We start from the raw sequence: 17,754 nt of genomic DNA, 5'->3' as shown, positions 1-17,754 counted from the left end.
GTATTTACTAGCTCTGTGATCTTGGAAAAAATCACTAACTGCAAAAAGTTCTCTCATTTTTTCTGCCAATCTCATTCTGTGAAGAGGAAAATATAAGACTATGTGTGCAAAAATTCTAAAACACTGAGAGTCCAAAGAAAATAGAGAATAGATTTTTAAGCTTGAGAACAGAAAGCATTTGTGATTATTAAGAGTGAATTCTTGTGACTTTTACTAAGAATGGCTTGTTTTAGCTGGAAGTTATCTTCTAGATCTTTATTCTCTGATTATATGCAATTTGGAAATGTCCTACATAAAAACTGCTGCCTAACTTGTCACCTGGTTTTCTTCCAATGCACAGAAAGAACTAGAAGCCCTGCAACAAATGGATTGTGTGCGCCATCTGGCCATTTTGTGTCGCATACTAAATTTTAAACTAAAAATGCCTTTCTTCTTCCCATACCAGAACATAAGAAATTTGCTATCTTTTCTGGCCTGATGTATAACTTAATTTAGTTGTTAATATAAGTTCTTGATGGCTAAAATTGTGTAAAATGTAGTTATACATAATTTTTAGTTTAAAAGTTAAAAATTCTGTCACTTTATTATGGAGGAATTGCAAATATCTCTAGGGTATAAACTCAGCCTGATTTCTGGATATCTGTTTTTTTCTATTTGCAGCTTCAAATATGTGTGTAACACCATTGCGAACTCTCAATTTTGTTAGGTATCTTTTAAGTATACATGACAAATTAACATATGCATATTTTATATAATTTTTACATATAAGCGCATATGAGTTCCTCTGAACTTTGAGAAACTAAACTTTCCAGAAAGGTATGTTTTTATATGTAGCCATTTGTAATTTGGTAACCACAGAAAATGTAAATCTGAAAATACTATAAAACAGTTAAGGATAAGTATATAGTGTGATTCTTATCCTTATCTAATATAAACTTTTAAAGCCACAGGAAAAGGAGCCGAAGACTGGACTATAACAGGTTTGGAGGCTACGAATACATAGAATGATACCAATTTATGGAAATACAGATTGATATTAGCTCAAGTTATTGAGGGCCTACTCTTTGCATTTATTTTTTATGTATGTATGTATGTATGTCTTTATTTATATATTTATTTATTTTTAGAGACAGGGTCTCACTCTGTGGTTCAGACTGGAGTGCAGCAGCATGATCACAGCTCCCTGCAACCTCAACCTCCCCGGCCTAAGCAATCCTTCTGCCACAGCCTCTCAAGTAGCTGGGACTACACGCACGTGCCACTGCATCCAGCTCACTTTTAAAGTATTTTGTAGAAACTGCTCTTTCCCTGTTGCCCAGGCTGATCTTGAACTCCTGGGCTAAAGAGATCGTCCCACCTGGGCCTCCCAAAGTGCTGGGATTACACACATAAGCCACCATGCCCAGACACCAACTGCCTTTATACGTATTACTTCTGGGATTACACGCATAAGCTACCGTGCCCAGTTGCCAATTGCTTTATACATATTACCTCATTTAAATATGCATTTTTCCAATGCAAGGAACTGGAGCTTAAATTCTATACCTCTCAAAATAACACCATGTGGATTTTTAAAAAATCTTTAAGCATTTATTTACCTACTTATTTATTTGGCTAATGGAAAAAAAAAAAGCTTCCAGTCACAAACATCCCCAGTCACAAACATCTCGATCCATGATGACAGAGCAAAATCAAATATGCTAAAAATTAGCCAAATGTATTGCATACAGTAGGTCATCAATACACGCTTACTGAATTAATTAAAATCCAACTTGAAAAGGAAATTGACCCTGTCAAATATTTGTATATTTTATCTCATCAAATTTAGTTGTGCATGAGCCAAAGAAAACATATAAAAAGTGTTTTATTTTGCAGGGACACATGCATAAAATATTGTCTAATTTTAATATACTAAAGGCATAGTTACAGTTTTCCTTTAAATATCATTTTGATCTAAATGATATGGCTTACTATTTTACTCTACAAAAATAGTATACTTTATAATTATAATTGCTGGAACATGCCACTTTCTAGAATTATGGCAAATAATTCATTACACATAAAGGCTTTATTTTAGAATGAATAAATGAATGTTGGCTGTCATCCTAATTTATGCCTCCCAAAAGATTGGTTTTCTACCTCTAGATACAGATAAAATAAATTTAATCTTTAAGAATTCACATTTCCTGTTTGGCAAGAGTTTGTATTGCTACCAATTAGCTAAAATAGAAATTAAAGAATCTTGGCTACATTGAACAACTGGGCTTTGAATCTGTCTAAAATCGTTTCCTCAGAAGAGAACTGGTGATGTGATTGCATGGAGTCACTGGGCGATATTGCTGAAAGGGAGATGACTGGAAACAATATTGCATCCTTAAAATTTCCATTGAGGAGCACAATGTCTCCATATACACTATTATAAGTTTCCTTTTAGAATTTTCTCTATGTTTGCTTTTAATTATCCCAAATTCATTTATCCCCAATATTTAAGTTCCCCCTCCCTCTTCTCCTATATTTCCCCTTGAACCTATCTTTTATCTTTTCTGTGTCCATTGCAGAGAGATCACTTCGTTGTAACTGAATACAGATCTGAATTCTTACCACTTGCAGAGTCCAATTCACAAGAGTGAGGTCTGGTAGAAAGAAAGCGATTTTACTAACCAAAGCTAGTAAAGGGGATGTGGCCAGATTCCCATCCAAACCAACCACTTCAATGTTGGGGGTGAGGGCAGGGGTTTAAAAGTGGAAAAATTGATAAGGAAGGCATGCAAGAATTGTGCTAAGTACAATGTCGGTGTGTCTTGCTCTGCTGGCTATTTTGGGTCTCAGTCCACCTGAATCACAGGCTGGCAGCATCTCAACAATGGCGGGGTTGTTGACCAGCCAGCCACCTTGAAGTAATCTCGGGAATTTTGCAGCTGAGTCTCCAGGCTTCCTTTGTCAGACTCAAGATTAGCCCCTGCAACTTCTAAGAAGGCACATAGATGATAGCATACAATTAGATAAATGTGAAGCGAGTATACATGGTAGGAAAGGGAGGGATATGGAGTATATTTTATGGCCAAGAGAAAAGGCTTCTGCAGTTTTCTTCAAGGTTATATCTTGAAACCCAAGATTAAATAAAAATAAAATGCATTTTGAAGTTAAGCTATCTGGTTACTTAATGATTTGTAGCTCTGGGGGTCTTCTCTTTTCTAAATATCCCCAAGCCCTAGGATGTATTTTGGGCAATATTTTGTACTAAATATGTGAGTTCAAAATGAGATATTTGTTTACCTTGTACTTTATGTTGCAAATTTTGTAAAACTGTAATTTCAACAATCTACACGTTTATATTTATATGATGGTCTTCTTAATTTCATTTCAACACTTTTTTTCAACAAGTGGATTTATACAAAACTGACAATGTGAAGCTTCTTCAGCATCCCCCTTCAACATCTTAATAGGATAAAATTAATCATAATTTTAAACTACATTTCTTAATTTAAAGAAAAAAATTATGTGGACATATTCACATTCAAGGTAAGCATCCAGCAAACAGTAAATCAGGCAGGTGGCTATGTTTAGAAATGGTAGCAAAACATTTACAATTGATGCCATACGGCTTTCAGCCTAGTAGGGCCAACTAGCTGTGTTCAATGACTCTGGGGAAATTAGGCTGTTTGAAGGTCATGAATGCTAATTCTAAACCTCTGGGACAGTGACAGGATCTTGGCAGCAATATGCAGGGAAATCATACCTCCAAATGAGTGGATAAGCCTCCTTCATAAGTGGACCGAGGATTGTGCATGTTGAGCCTGTGCTCTGATTTGGAGACAAAGAACCAGGTATAACCACTATTGCTGCATATACACAGCAGGCAGTAACGTATATTCTGGTCCCGTCATTGTCTCTCTTAAACTGACCAGGAGTCCTTATCATAATTATAAAGTTCAAATCCCCTTCTATTATCTTCCTGTTTGAGCTTACCTGATACCACTGTCCTCTGGACCAAGCCCCAGGCACATTAAGTTTCTAAGTTGACATTTTTATTAAGTTTTAAAGGCATATTTGGAGAATTTTTTAATGCACAAGTATCTACAGATGTCCAACTTAAATAATGCCACTTTTAATATGCTTTCCAGGGTTTCTTGAATGCCATTGAGAAATTACAATACATATAAAGAAAACAGAAAAGAAACAGTAATCACTGAATCACTGATTAGCAAAAAAAAAAAAAAAAAAATAGCAAAAGCTAAAGCTTTTCAGCCATTAAGTTCACCAATTTTCAACAAATAACTCAAGTGAAAAAAATTAATTTATCTAACTGAAAATGGCTAATGCAGAGTCAAAGATTAAAATGTTGGAAACAAATTTTCTTCTTACATGCCAACCTTTAAGGAAAATATTATTGAACTTTTCTGGAACACAAAATCTTTGCAACCAGCATTATTATGTATCTTACCCACTTACATTAAACTAAAACTATATATGCATGAGGGAATGTTTCTTCAAATATTAACCATAAATAGGAATTAGAAAAATGTATAAAATTAGGTTGTATATTTCATTCCTAAGATTTTCTAGACTGGGTTTTCTGAAAGATGCAACACCATTCTCTTGATATTCTACAAATAAAAACATGCTGCCCCAGAGCATTGGATTTAGAACATGCTACCCCAGAATATGGGACCTTGGCATTTGAGAAAATCACAGAGGACAAAGGTCTCTGATCTTCTCCGATCCTTCTTCTCCGAAGCAAGCTGTAAAAGAATCTGATCTTCAGCCAGGCGCGGTGGCTCACGCCTGTGATCCCAGCACTTTGGGAGGCTGGGGCAGGCGGATCACGAGGTCAGAAGATCGAGACCATCCTCACTAACACGGTGAAACCCCATCTCTACTAAAAATACAAAAAATTATCCGGGCGTGGTGGTGGCACCTGTGGTCCCAGCTACTTGGGAGGCTGAGGCAGGAGAATGGTGGGAACCTGGGAGGTGGAGCTTGCAGTGAGCTGAAATCGCGCCACCGCACTCCAGCCTGGGCAACAGAGCAAGACTCCATCAAAAAAAAAAAAAAAAACAAGAACGGATGAACAATACAAATGCCTTTAATTCCATTCAGACTTCACAGTTCTCAGAGACACAAAAGAAACTATTTCCAAAAGTTTTTTTGCAGAGATATATTTAAAGGTATAATTATATTTTTAAGAGCTTCCCAGATTGTAACAAATATAAGTAACTTCAACTAGCAAATAAGAAATACAAAAATGTGGCTAGCTGCTCAGTATTGCTGATTTGATATCACTTGGTATCTTCGAACTGTACCAACATTTAATGAGGATATCATTGAGTGAATCCTGCAACAGAAACATTAACATATGTGCTAAATGAGCTATAATGGATATATACATTTCCAATGTCATTTAGAGCAAATACTTATACTAATCAGGCTGAATTATATGATTCCTATATTGAATCTTTGAACAATTGAGTTACAGTGGCAAATAATAGACAAATAAAGAAATGACATAATTAGATCACAAATTGATTTAGTAGTCTTACTTATATAATTTTTAAGTAGAGCCTGAAGGAAGAGTGCTGATCATGAAATAGTATCCTAAAAGAATGCAGCTATTACTTAATAATACAAGGAAGTCAGAAAACTTGTCAAGGATCATGCAGCATAGTGAATAGTGATGACTTACATATATCAGAATAGATGATTTACATATATCAGAATAGATGATTTACATATATCAGAATAGATGATTTACATATATCAGAATTGATGATTTACATATATCAGAATTGATGATTTACATATATCAGAATAGATATTCATTACTTTTGGAGGGAAAGGTAAATTATTAAGAAATATTTGTACAGTGTACACTATTAGGGAATAAAGTTATAATCAAGTAATTACAAATCTTATGCATCTTATGATGTAGATATGGAAAGTCCTAAATTAATGGATTTATGAGGATGTCTTAGTCACTAAGGTCTATTATTAGTTAATTCTCACATTGCTAGAAGGAAGTAACCAAGCCTGGGCAATTTATAAATGAAAGAGGTTTAATTGACTCACAGTTCCACATGGCTGGGGAGGCCTCAGGAATCTTACAATCATGGAGGAAGTCACCTCTTCACAGGGCAGCAGGAGAGAGAATGAGTGCCAGGAGGGGAAACGCCAGACGCTTATGAAACCATGAGAGCTCATCAGAACTCACTCACTGTCATGAGAACAGCATGAGGGAAACCACCCACACTATTCAATTACCTCCCACTAGGTCCCTCCCATGACATGTAGAGATTACAGGAATTAAAATTCAAGATGAGATTTAGATGGGCAGACAAACCATATCATTCTGCCCCTGTCTTCTCCAAAATCTGATGTCCTTATGTTTCAAAACAAACCATGCCTTCCCAACAGTCCCCCGAAGTCTTAACTCCTTCCAGAATTAACCTAAAAGTCCAAGTCCAAAGTCTTACCTGAGACAAGGCAATTCCCTTCCACCTAGAGGCTTGTAACATCAAATCAAGTTAGTTGCTTCCATGATACAAAGTGGGTATAAGCATTAGGTAAATGTACCCATTCGAAAAGGGAGAAATTGGCCAAAACAAAAGGGATACAGGCCCATGCGAGTCCAAAATTCAGTGAGGTAGTAATTAAATCTTAAATCTCCAGAATAATCTCCTTCAACTCCATGTCTCACTTCCAGGACACACTGATGCAAGAAGTGGGCTTCCACAGCCTTGGCAACTCTGCCCATGAGGCTCTTCAGGGTACAACCGCTCTCCCAACTGCTTTCGTGGGCTGGCTGTCAGTGTCTGCAGCTTTTCCTGGTGCACAGCGCAAGCTATCGGTGGATCTACCATTCTGGGGTCTGGAGGATTTTAGACCTCTTCTCACAGCTCCACTAGGCAGTGCACCAGTAGGGACTCTCTGTGGGGGCTCCAACTCCACATTTCCCTTCTGCACATCCCTAGCAGAAGTTCCCCATGAGAGCTCCACCCCTGCAGCAGACTTCTGCCTAGACATTCTGGTGTTTCCATACATCTTCCAAAATCTAGGCAGAGGTTCCCAAAACTCAGTTTTTAACTTCTGTGTATCCATGGGCCCAACATCACATGTAAGTTGCCAAGGCTTGGGGCTTGCACCCTCTGAAGCAATGGCCTGAGCTTTATATTGGCCCATTTTAGCTACAGCTGGGATGCAGAGCACCAAGCCCTGAGACTGCACACAGCAGCAAGGTCCCGGACCTGGCCCTGGAAACCATTTTTTCCTTCTAGACTTCCAGGCCTGTGATGGGAGGGGCTGCTGTGAAGACCTCTGACACACCCTGGAGATATTTTCCCCTTCAAAGGTGGAGTTTGAATAAATGAAGCAAAAAGCAGCCCATCTCAGGAAAAAGCTGCTCTGATGAAACTCCAGATTAAATTTGGTGTGGACCCCTAAAGTTAATTGGATCACCTTTATGAACATGTAAACTGTATCATCCCACAGAGCCCTATACTTAGAAAGTTCCTGCATTGGTTTTGTGCTTGGCTGTCCCTTTCTTTATATTCTTAATATTTTTTAAAAGGGCTCTAGATAGTCCCACAGCTGGCCCTGTGCTTTAAAAGGAATAGAATGAAAAAAGCAACCTGTAAATAAAGTAAATAGTTTTGATAAACAAAACTGCATACATGTTCCTAATGTAACTTTGTTGGAGGGGTTGGGACTGGGAGTAGTTTGAGAACAAGAGCAAGAACATATGAGAAAGAGAATAGCTGGTAAATCAACAGGCCTCTGGAAGCCTGTGTGTTTTTGGATATCATGACCACCAGTCATTTCTTCTCATTGTCATGAGGTGGTTCAATGTATTGAGTCAAGAGGTCAGAAATCTGCATTGCCACACCTTCTCTGCCTACCACCACTGCTTAATGACAAGAAACTCTACAGGAAGCGAAAAGGTATAGTTAACAAGCAAGCTGGTACAGTTTCCACCTAAAATTGCAGAATTAAAAAAACTGAAAGGGGCTTAGATAGCTAAGGGACTTAGTCCTAGAAATTAATTAACTGCTGTATTAGTCCATTTTCTTGCTCCTAATAAAGACATACCTGAGACTGGGAAGAAAAAGAGGTTTAATGGACTTACAGGTCCACATGGCTGGGGAGGCCTCACATTCATGGCAGAAGGAAAGCAGGAGTAAGTCACATCTTACAATCATGGCAGCAGGCACAAAGAGAGAGAGGACTTGTACAGGGAAACTCTTCTTTTTAAAACCATCAGATCTCATGAGACTTATTCACTATTATGAGAACAGCACAAGAAAGATCCACCCCCATGATTCAATTACTTCCCACTGGGCACCCAGCCAAACTATATAATTTCACCCCAGACCCTCCCAAATCTCATGTCCTCACATTTCAAAACCCATCATGCCTTCCCAAAAGTCCCCCAAAGTCTTAAGTCATTTCAGCATTAACCCAAAAGTCCACAGTCCAAAGTTTCATCTGAGACAAGGCAGGTCACTTTTGCCTATGAGGTTGTAAAATCAAAATCAAGCTAGTTACTTCCTAGATACAATGGGGTACAAGTATTGTGTAAATACAGCTGTTTCAAATGGGAGAAACTGGCCAAAACAAAGTGGCTAAAGGCTCCATGCAAGTCCAAAATCCAGCAGGGCAGTTAAAACTTAAAGCTCCAAAATGATCTCCTTTGACTTCATGTCTCACATCCATGTCATGCTTATGGAAGAGGTGGATTAGCATGGTCTTGGGCAGCTCTGCCCCTGTGGCTTTGCAGGGTTTAGCCCATTACCCTGGCTGCATTCACAGGCTGGCACTGAGTGCCTGCGGCTTTTCCAGGTGCATGCTGCAAGCTTTCAGTGGATCTACCATTCTGAGTTCTGGAGGATGGTGGCCCTCTTCTCACAGCTCCACTAGGTGGTGTTCCAGTAGGGACTCTCTGTGGGGGCTCCAACTCCACATTTCCCTTCTGGACTTTCCTAGCAGAGATTCTCCCTGAGGGCCCCACCTATGCAGCAAACTTCTGCCTGGGCATACAGATGGTTCCATACATCCTCTGAAATCTAGATGGAGGTTTCCCCACCTCAACTCTTGACTTCTGTGCACCCTCAGGCTCAACACCATGTGGGAGATGCCAAGGCTTGGGGGCTCTACCCTCAGAAGCAATGGGCCGAGCTATACCTTGGCCTCTGTTAGTCATGGCTGGCGTGACTGAGATACAGGGCACCAAGTCCCTAGACTGCACACAGGAGAGGGACCCTGAGCTCCACCCATGAAACCATTTTTTTCTCCTAAACCTCTGGGCCTGTGATGGGAAGGGCTACCACAAAGACCTTTCATATGCCCTAGAGACATTTTCCCCATCGTCTTAGTGATTAACATTCAGCTCCTGGTTTCTTATGCAAATTTCTGCAGCTGGCTTGAATTTCTCCTCAGAATGTGGCATTTTCTTTTCTATCTCATTGACAGGCTGCAAATTTTCCAAACTGTTATGCTCTGTGTCTCTTTTAAAACTGACTTCCTTTAACAGCACCTGTCGCTTCTTGAATACTTTGCTGCTTAGAAATTTCTTCCACCAGATACTCTAAATCATTTCTCTGAAGTTCAAAGTTCCACAAATCTCTAGGACAGGGGCAAAATGTCACCAGTCTCTTTGCTAAAGCATAACAAGAATAAACTTTTTCTGAACAAGTCTAGTTCCTCATCTCCATCTCAGACCTCCCCCACCTGGATATTATTTTCCATATCATTATCAGCATTTTAGTCAAAGCCATTCAACAAGTCTCTAGGGAGTTCCAAACTTTCCCACATTGTCCTGATTTTTGAGCCCTCCCAACTGTTCCAACCTCTGCTTGTTACCCAATTCCAAAATTGATTCCACATTTTGGGGTATATTTTCAGCAACACTCCACTTTACTGGTACCAATTTACTGTATTAGTTTGCTTTCATGCTGCTCATAAAGACATACCTGAGACTAGGAAGAAAAATATTTTTAATAGACTTACTGTTCCACATGCCTGGGGAGGCCTCACAATCATGGTGGAAGGCAAGGAGGAGAAGATCACTTCTTACATGGATGGCAACAGGCAAAGAGAGAGCTTGTGCAGGGAACTTGTGTTTTATAACCATCAGATCTTGTGAGACTTATTCACTATCACAAGAACAGTGTGGGAAAGACCTGACTCCATAATTCAATTACCTCTCACTGGATTCCTCCCACGACACTTGTGAATTGTAGAAGTTACAATTCAAGATGAGATTTGGGTGGTTACACAGCCAAACCATATAAACTGTCATCTTGTATCTTTTCCTTATTATAATCACTGTACTAGTCAGGATTCTTTAGAGAAATTGACCAATAATAAATAGATACATACATACATACACACATAGATAAGGAGATTTATTATAGGACTTGGCTCACAATGCTAGGAAGACCAACCAGTCCCACCATCTGATGTCTGAAAGCTAGGAACCAGGAAAGCAGGTACTATAATTCAGGCTCAGTTTGAAGGTCAAAGAACTAGGAGTGCCAATGTTTAAAGTCATCATGGATGAATGTCCCAGTTAGAGCAAATTCACTCTTAGTCTACCTTTTAGTTCTATTTAGGACCTCAGTGGATTAGAAGATGCCTGTTCACATTTATGAGGGCAGATCTTCTTCACTCCGTTTACTGATTCAAGTACTCATCTCTTATGGAAAGACCCTCACAGACACACTCATAAATAATGTCTTACCAGCATCCTGGGTATTCCTTAGGTCAATAAAGTTAATGCAAAAAAATAAATATCTCATGAAAAAGACAAGGACTAGACAAAGAACAAAAAGATGAATGCATATTTTATTTTTAGCTTAAAGCATAAATACAACTCTTACCTTACCTTCCAATGTTGGTAATTCTAGCTGAGTGTTATTCTTAAAGCTCACAATTAAATTACTTGTTTCCATTTTAGCAATGGACTACAAAAGGTTAGTCTATCTTTCAGTAATTTTTTAGGAAAAAAATCACCATTTTATTATTGAGCCCTTGGCAAAATTAAATTGAGCATTAATGCACTCCACCTCAATCTATCCTGGAGTAAAAAATAAGTCACTTTTAGAGGCCAACTCTATAAATGTCTTTCACAAAAGCCTAGTCACCCCCAAGTTTCCCCTTATTGTTCCAGAGCCAGTCCCCAACAAATGTGTGCACAAAACTCAAAGACAGGTGACCCAAAACAAATTCTTTCCCCTATGAAGTCTAACTTCTATAATTCTGTTAGCCCTTAAGTGGAGTTTTCAGGAAATCAAGTGATTGAGAGATAAACCAAAGTATTAAAAACGTACCTTATAAGCTTGTTTAATTTTTAAAAGGATTTTAATTATAGCTTTTAGAAAAGTTAAAGGTTAGTAATTCTGTAATAAATACAGTTGAGATATACTTTATGCCTTGAGAATGTTAAGTATGTTTCTAGAAACATACTTCATAAGCTTATTTAATTTTTAAAAGGATTTTAGCAATGGTTTTTAGAAAAGTTACAGTTTAGAAATTCTGTAATGAATACAATTGAGATATTTTTTATACCTTGAGAAATCAATTATTAATTTGAAGAAAAAAAAAACACACATGCCAATTAAAAGGAAATTCCTAGCTGTGATCAGTAACAGTGTGGCAGAAACATCGCCAAAAATGAGCCTGCAATCGCTGACATGCAAAACTGCCACCAATCACAGAATGTGTGTTATGCATCCTTAGCACATACTTCTACAACTTCTCATCAGTTCATCTGTTTCTCTGTCCGCAGCCCCTCTGATATCTCTATGAATTTTGTAGGTCAGCTTCCAATTTTATTTTGTATTGACGTCATTCTTATATTCACATGGTTCCAGCAAAGCTGAAGTGAGAACAGACAAACGTGTGAAACAAATCTTTTTTTGGTAATCTTCATACTTTTCTTTAACGTGTTCTTTTAAAACCTGCAACTCCTAAGAAGTTATTTACTTCTGTTTTTTTCTTGTTGTAAATTATAAAATAGTTTAATATCCAACAGGTATTATTGGAAAACAGTCATTTTTAAGCTGTGTTTGAGAAGCAAGATCACTTTGTTGGCTTAACCAATTTTAAATGCTCCTAAAACATAGAGCCCCTTTAAGAATATTTGGCCGCACGCAGTGGCTCTTGCCTGTAATCCCAGCACTTTGGGAGGCTGAGGAGGGTGGATCATGACGTCAAGAGTTCGAGACCAGCCTGGCCAACATGGTGAAACCTCGTCTCTAGTAAATGTACAAAAATTATCCAGGCATGGTCGTGCGCTCCTGTAGTCCCAGCTACTCGGGAGGCTGAGGCAGGAGAATTGCTTGAACCTGGGAGGTGGAGGTTGCAGTGAGCCAGATTGCACCATTGCACTCCAGCCTGGTCAACAGAGCAAGACTCCATCTCAAAAACAAACAAACAACAACAACAACAACAAAACGAATATTTAATAATGCAATACTTCATGGAAAAATAGAGTAGCGAAAACACATTTTTAAAATTAACATATATATTAATGTGAAGTATCTTTGTAAAACAAATCCAAGAAAAATCAGTCTTACACATTTGATTTATAAAAAATCCAATATAAGATTTTAAATTTATATTAATAGTAATGTTTTATAATATTTAAGTTAAAATATAACTGACATAATAAATTATATATGATCAGATTTTAATATATAAACATCATACAAAATATATTCTCCACCCACCACAGGATGAAGTTAGAAATCAGTAACAGAGGGAGAATTGGAAAATTTCAATTTTTGAAAATTAAAAACACTCTCTAAACAACTAATGGATCATTACAGAAATACAAAAAGAAATTAGAAAATATTTAGAGATGAATAAAAACAAAAACAAAACAAAAATTATGGGACATAGTAAAATAAGTGCTAAGGAGAAAAGTTATAGTTAAAAAGCTTCCATTTAAACAGAATGCAGATCTTAAATCAAGAACCCATTTGTACAACTTATGGTACTAGAAAAAGAAGAACAAAGAAAACCCAAAGGCAGCAGATGTAGAGAATTTAAAATGTAGAGAAAAATCAGTGAAACCAAAAGTTGATTCCTCAAAAAAATCAATGTGAAAAACCTTTAGCTAGATTGACTTAAAAAGAATGAAGGCTTAAATCACAAAAATCACCAATGAAAGTGAGAACATTATTACTTACTCTGCATAAATAAAAAGTATTATAAGAGTACTATGAACAATTATATGTCAAAAATTGAATGAACCAGGTGAAATTGACAAATTCCTAGAAATATGTAACATACAAAGAATAAATCGTGAAAAAATAGAAAATCTGAATAGATCTATAATTAGTTAGGATTATGGATCTGTAATAAAAAATCTAGCAACAAAGAAAATTCCTGGACCTGACAGCTTTACTGCTGAATTATATTAAACATTTAAAGAAGAACTATAATAATGCCAGTCCTTCATAAACATTTCCAAAAACTTAAAGAGGAGGAATACTTCATATGAGGCCAGCATTACCCTACTACCCAAACCAGACAAAGATATTGCAAAAAACAAAAAACAAGAAAACACAACAGACCAATATCTATTATGAACATCAATGCAAAAATCGTCCACAAAATACTAGCAAACCAAATTCAGCAGCATATTAGAATGACCAAGTGGGATTTATTCCTGGAATCCAAGCATGGTTCAACACACGAAAATTGATCAATGTAATACCCCAAATTAACAGAAGGGAAAAAATAAGCATAATTGTCTCAATTACGCATTTGGTAAAATCCAACATCTTTCATATCAAAAACACTCAACAAACTAGGAACTGAAGAAAACTATCTTAACATAATGAAATCCATATATAAATATTCAATAGCCAACATCACACTCACTGTTAAAAGACTGAAAGTTTTACCTCTAAGATCAGGAACAAGACAATGAGGCATACACTGCCACTTGTATTCAACAAAATACTGAAAGTCCTAACCAGTGAAATCAGGCAAGGAAAAGACATAAAAGGCATCCAAATTGGAAAGGAAGAAGTACAATTATCTCTGTTTGTACACAGCACAATACTTTAGGTAGAAAACTCTAAAGATCACACACACACACACATAGTTAAAACTAATAAACAAATTTAGGAAAGCAGTAGGATACAAAAGCAACACAAAAACATTAGTTGCATTTTTACTTACTAACAATGAACAATCATAAAAGAAAATTAACACAATAATTCCATTGATTATAGCATCAAAAAGAATGAAATACTTAGTAATTAACTTAGCCAGGGATATGAAAGACTTGTAAAATGAAAACTATGGAAGACATAAATAAACGGAAAGATATTCCATGTTCATGTGTTGGAAGACTTAATATTTTTAAGACGTGAATACTACCCAAAGCAATCTTAGCATTGAATACTATGCCTTTCAAAACTTCAGCAATTTTTATAGAAAGAAATAATCTATTCTAAAATGTATATGGAAAAATCAAGGGACACCAAATAGCCAAAACAATCTTGAAAAAGAACAAAGCTGGAGAACTCACACTTCCTGGTTTCAAAATTTATTACAAAGCTTCAGTAACGAAAACAGGGTGCCACAGGCATAAAGACAGACTTATAGGCCAATGAAGTAAAATCGATATCCCAGAAATGAATCTTCACATATATGGTGAAGTGATTTTTGACCATAGGTCCAAGTCCAATGTGGGAAAGAACAATCTTAAAAAAAAAAAAAAAAAAGAGATGGTGGGATGGAGGTGGAACAACTGAAGAATCACATATAAAATAATGAAGTTGGACCCTTGTATAACATGATGCAGAAAAATTGACTCAAAATTAATCGAAGACCTAAATGTAATACAAAAAATACTATAAAACTCTGAGAAGAAATAATAGAACAAAAGCTTCACAACATTAGCGTTGGCAATGATTTCTGAGATGTGACATCAAAGGCGCAGGCAACAAAAGAAAAAAATTTAAAAATTGTGCTTGATAAACTTTTTTTAAAAAACTGCATTCAAAAAACACTATCATCAGAATAAAACGGCAACCCAGAGAATGAAAAAAAATTTGCAAATGATATTTGACAAGGGACTGAGATCCAGAATAGATAGGGAAATTTTAGAAACTCATCAACAAAATAAAACAAATAGCCTGATTCAAAAATGGGCAAAGAACTTTTCTCGAAAGACATTTCTCCAAAGAATTAATAGAAATGGTCAATAAGCACATCATAGGAGCCCCAACATAATTAATCATTAGAGAAATGCAAATCAACACTACAAGAACACACCTCATACCCATTATGATAGTTACTATTTTTAAAAAAAAAACAGAAAATAACAACTGTTGGCAAGAATATGGGAAACTGTAACACTTGTGCACTGTTGGTGAGGATGTAAAATGATACAGCCACTGTAGAAAGCAATACATCAGTTCTTTAAAAGACTAAAAATATAAGTACATATAATCCAGCAACCCAAATCCAGGTATCTACCCAAGAGAATTTAAAGCAAGGTCTTGAAGTGATATTTGTACACATATGTTCACAGCAATATTATTCACAATAGCTAAAATGGAAGCAATCCAAGTGTCTGTCAGTGGATTAATGGATAAGCAAAATGTGGTGTATACAAACAAAAGAATATTATTCAGCCTTAAAAATGAATACAATTCTGACATATTCTACAATAGGATGAAATTGACGTCATTTTGCTAAATTAAATAAGCCAATAAAAAAAGACAAATGCTGTATGATTTCATTTATATGAGGTTCTTAGAATAGTCAAAATCACAGACAAAAAGAATGGTAGTTTCTAGAGATATATATTGCTTAATGGGTCGAAAGCTTCAGTTTCACAAGACTAAAGAGCTCTGGAGATGGATGGTGATGATTATTGCACAACAATATAAATGTACTTAGTATCACTGACCTATATATAGCCACACACCACATAATGATGTTTCTGTCAACAACAGACCACTTACAGGTCATTGTTGCTGTAAGATTGTTCTGTAGCTGAAAAATTCCTATTGCCTAGTGAAATTGAAGCTATCATGTCATAGTACAATGCATCAATGCATTGCCTTTTCTGTGTTTAGATACACAGATATTTAACATTGTCTTACAATTGTCTATAATATTCAGTACAGCAACATGTTTTACAAGTTTGTAACCTATGGACAGAATGTATCACTGTGTTTTAAGTGATGCATGGTCTACTTTAAAATAATGAAGATAATAAATTTCACATTAAATGTATTTTATTTTGCAAAGTTACCATCTCTGTCTTCACTTACGGATATTGGCCAAAGTCTGAAGCAGGTGAGAACCACGATAATACAATGAGTAGGAACGTTTGTTAGGTGGAGCAGTGAGAGTTTGATAGAATTTACTGTCAAGATACAATGCATAAGAATGGACATTCATTATCACATGAAGAATAACAATTTTTAGAAGAGTATATGCAACATTACTCTATTTAGATAAATCTAATAAAAATGACATATGTGTGTATTTTATATGATTAGAATAAAGATCTCCAAGGAAACATGCAGATACTAATAGGGATTAGAAAGTTTTGGTAGAATTGATGTCCATTTAAATAGGAGTGTTACCCTTATGTTCCAAGTGTCTATCATGCTTGTAAAATAAACCAATACATTATACAAAATATACTACTATTCAATTGAAACCAATTCTTCTAATTATCTAAGAAAGGCAGAATTAGGTAATGATCAGAAATAGACCCCTAAGCCAGATTTTCTAGGTTAGATTTTCAGGTCTTCTATCACTTACCATTAGTGTGATTAACCATTAGCGTTAACTTCTCCATTCCTCATAAATTTCTGTCAAGAATTAAGTGTGCGAATACATGTACTTATAGATGTATACATGTACATAGCATGCAGAAAAATACTGGCTATTTTTAATTTTTATTGTTATTATCCTATTGGGCTATTTGTGTTCATTCCAGTTAATGACTATAGTATAAAAATTTAAATTTATGCTACAAATATATTTTAAATATTTATGCTTATCTCATAGTACAGAGTATTCAAATGCTTTCAGTTCTTTCTATCAAATGCTAATTACTGGTTTAACCAGAGATCCTAATCTGTGTCATAGTCATTTTCCAAGCTTGCCATTGAAAACTCAAAGAATAAATATTACTCTGTGTTTTTTACAGTTAAAAAACAAGGGAAATAAACTACCATCACGGGCATTTTACTCTTACCATACTGGTTATTTCAAAAACGAAAGTGAAAGGTAAATCAACTTAGTAATTAGTCTAATAACTCTTTAAAGCAGTGAGTTTTTAGGTGGTACATATGTGGCTGCTCAACAATGTACTCTGTTCTTCTTCTAAGTATACATCTTCGAATAACACATTGGACCTGTTCAGTAATATTAAAGTTTTACAGTGGCCTTTATGAAAACGTGGGAGTGTTCCAACTTCCACTTGCAGTGGTGTGTTGTAATGACGTTTCAGTCACTTCCAGATGGAAATATTTAGGTATCCCCCTACTAGAAAGGTTTAAAGATTGCTATTATTTCTAAAAGAGCACATAAGATAAACCGAATTAGTGAGCAAAGGATTGGGCAGAGTGATTGTGTGTAATCAGCTTAGCCATGCCGAAAATAAGACAAACAAAACTAATTATTCATAAGTAATTCAATGTCTGTGTTTTCCAGACTTTTGACAAGTGAGTTTTAATAGTTTTCAGATAATGTAATGCCAACTCTATCGATGTGCATAAA

This window comes from Pongo abelii, chromosome 16 (assembly GCF_028885655.2).
Source record: "Pongo abelii isolate AG06213 chromosome 16, NHGRI_mPonAbe1-v2.0_pri, whole genome shotgun sequence".
NCBI lineage: Eukaryota > Metazoa > Chordata > Mammalia > Primates > Hominidae > Pongo > Pongo abelii.
This window is presented reverse-complemented; position numbering follows the sequence as displayed.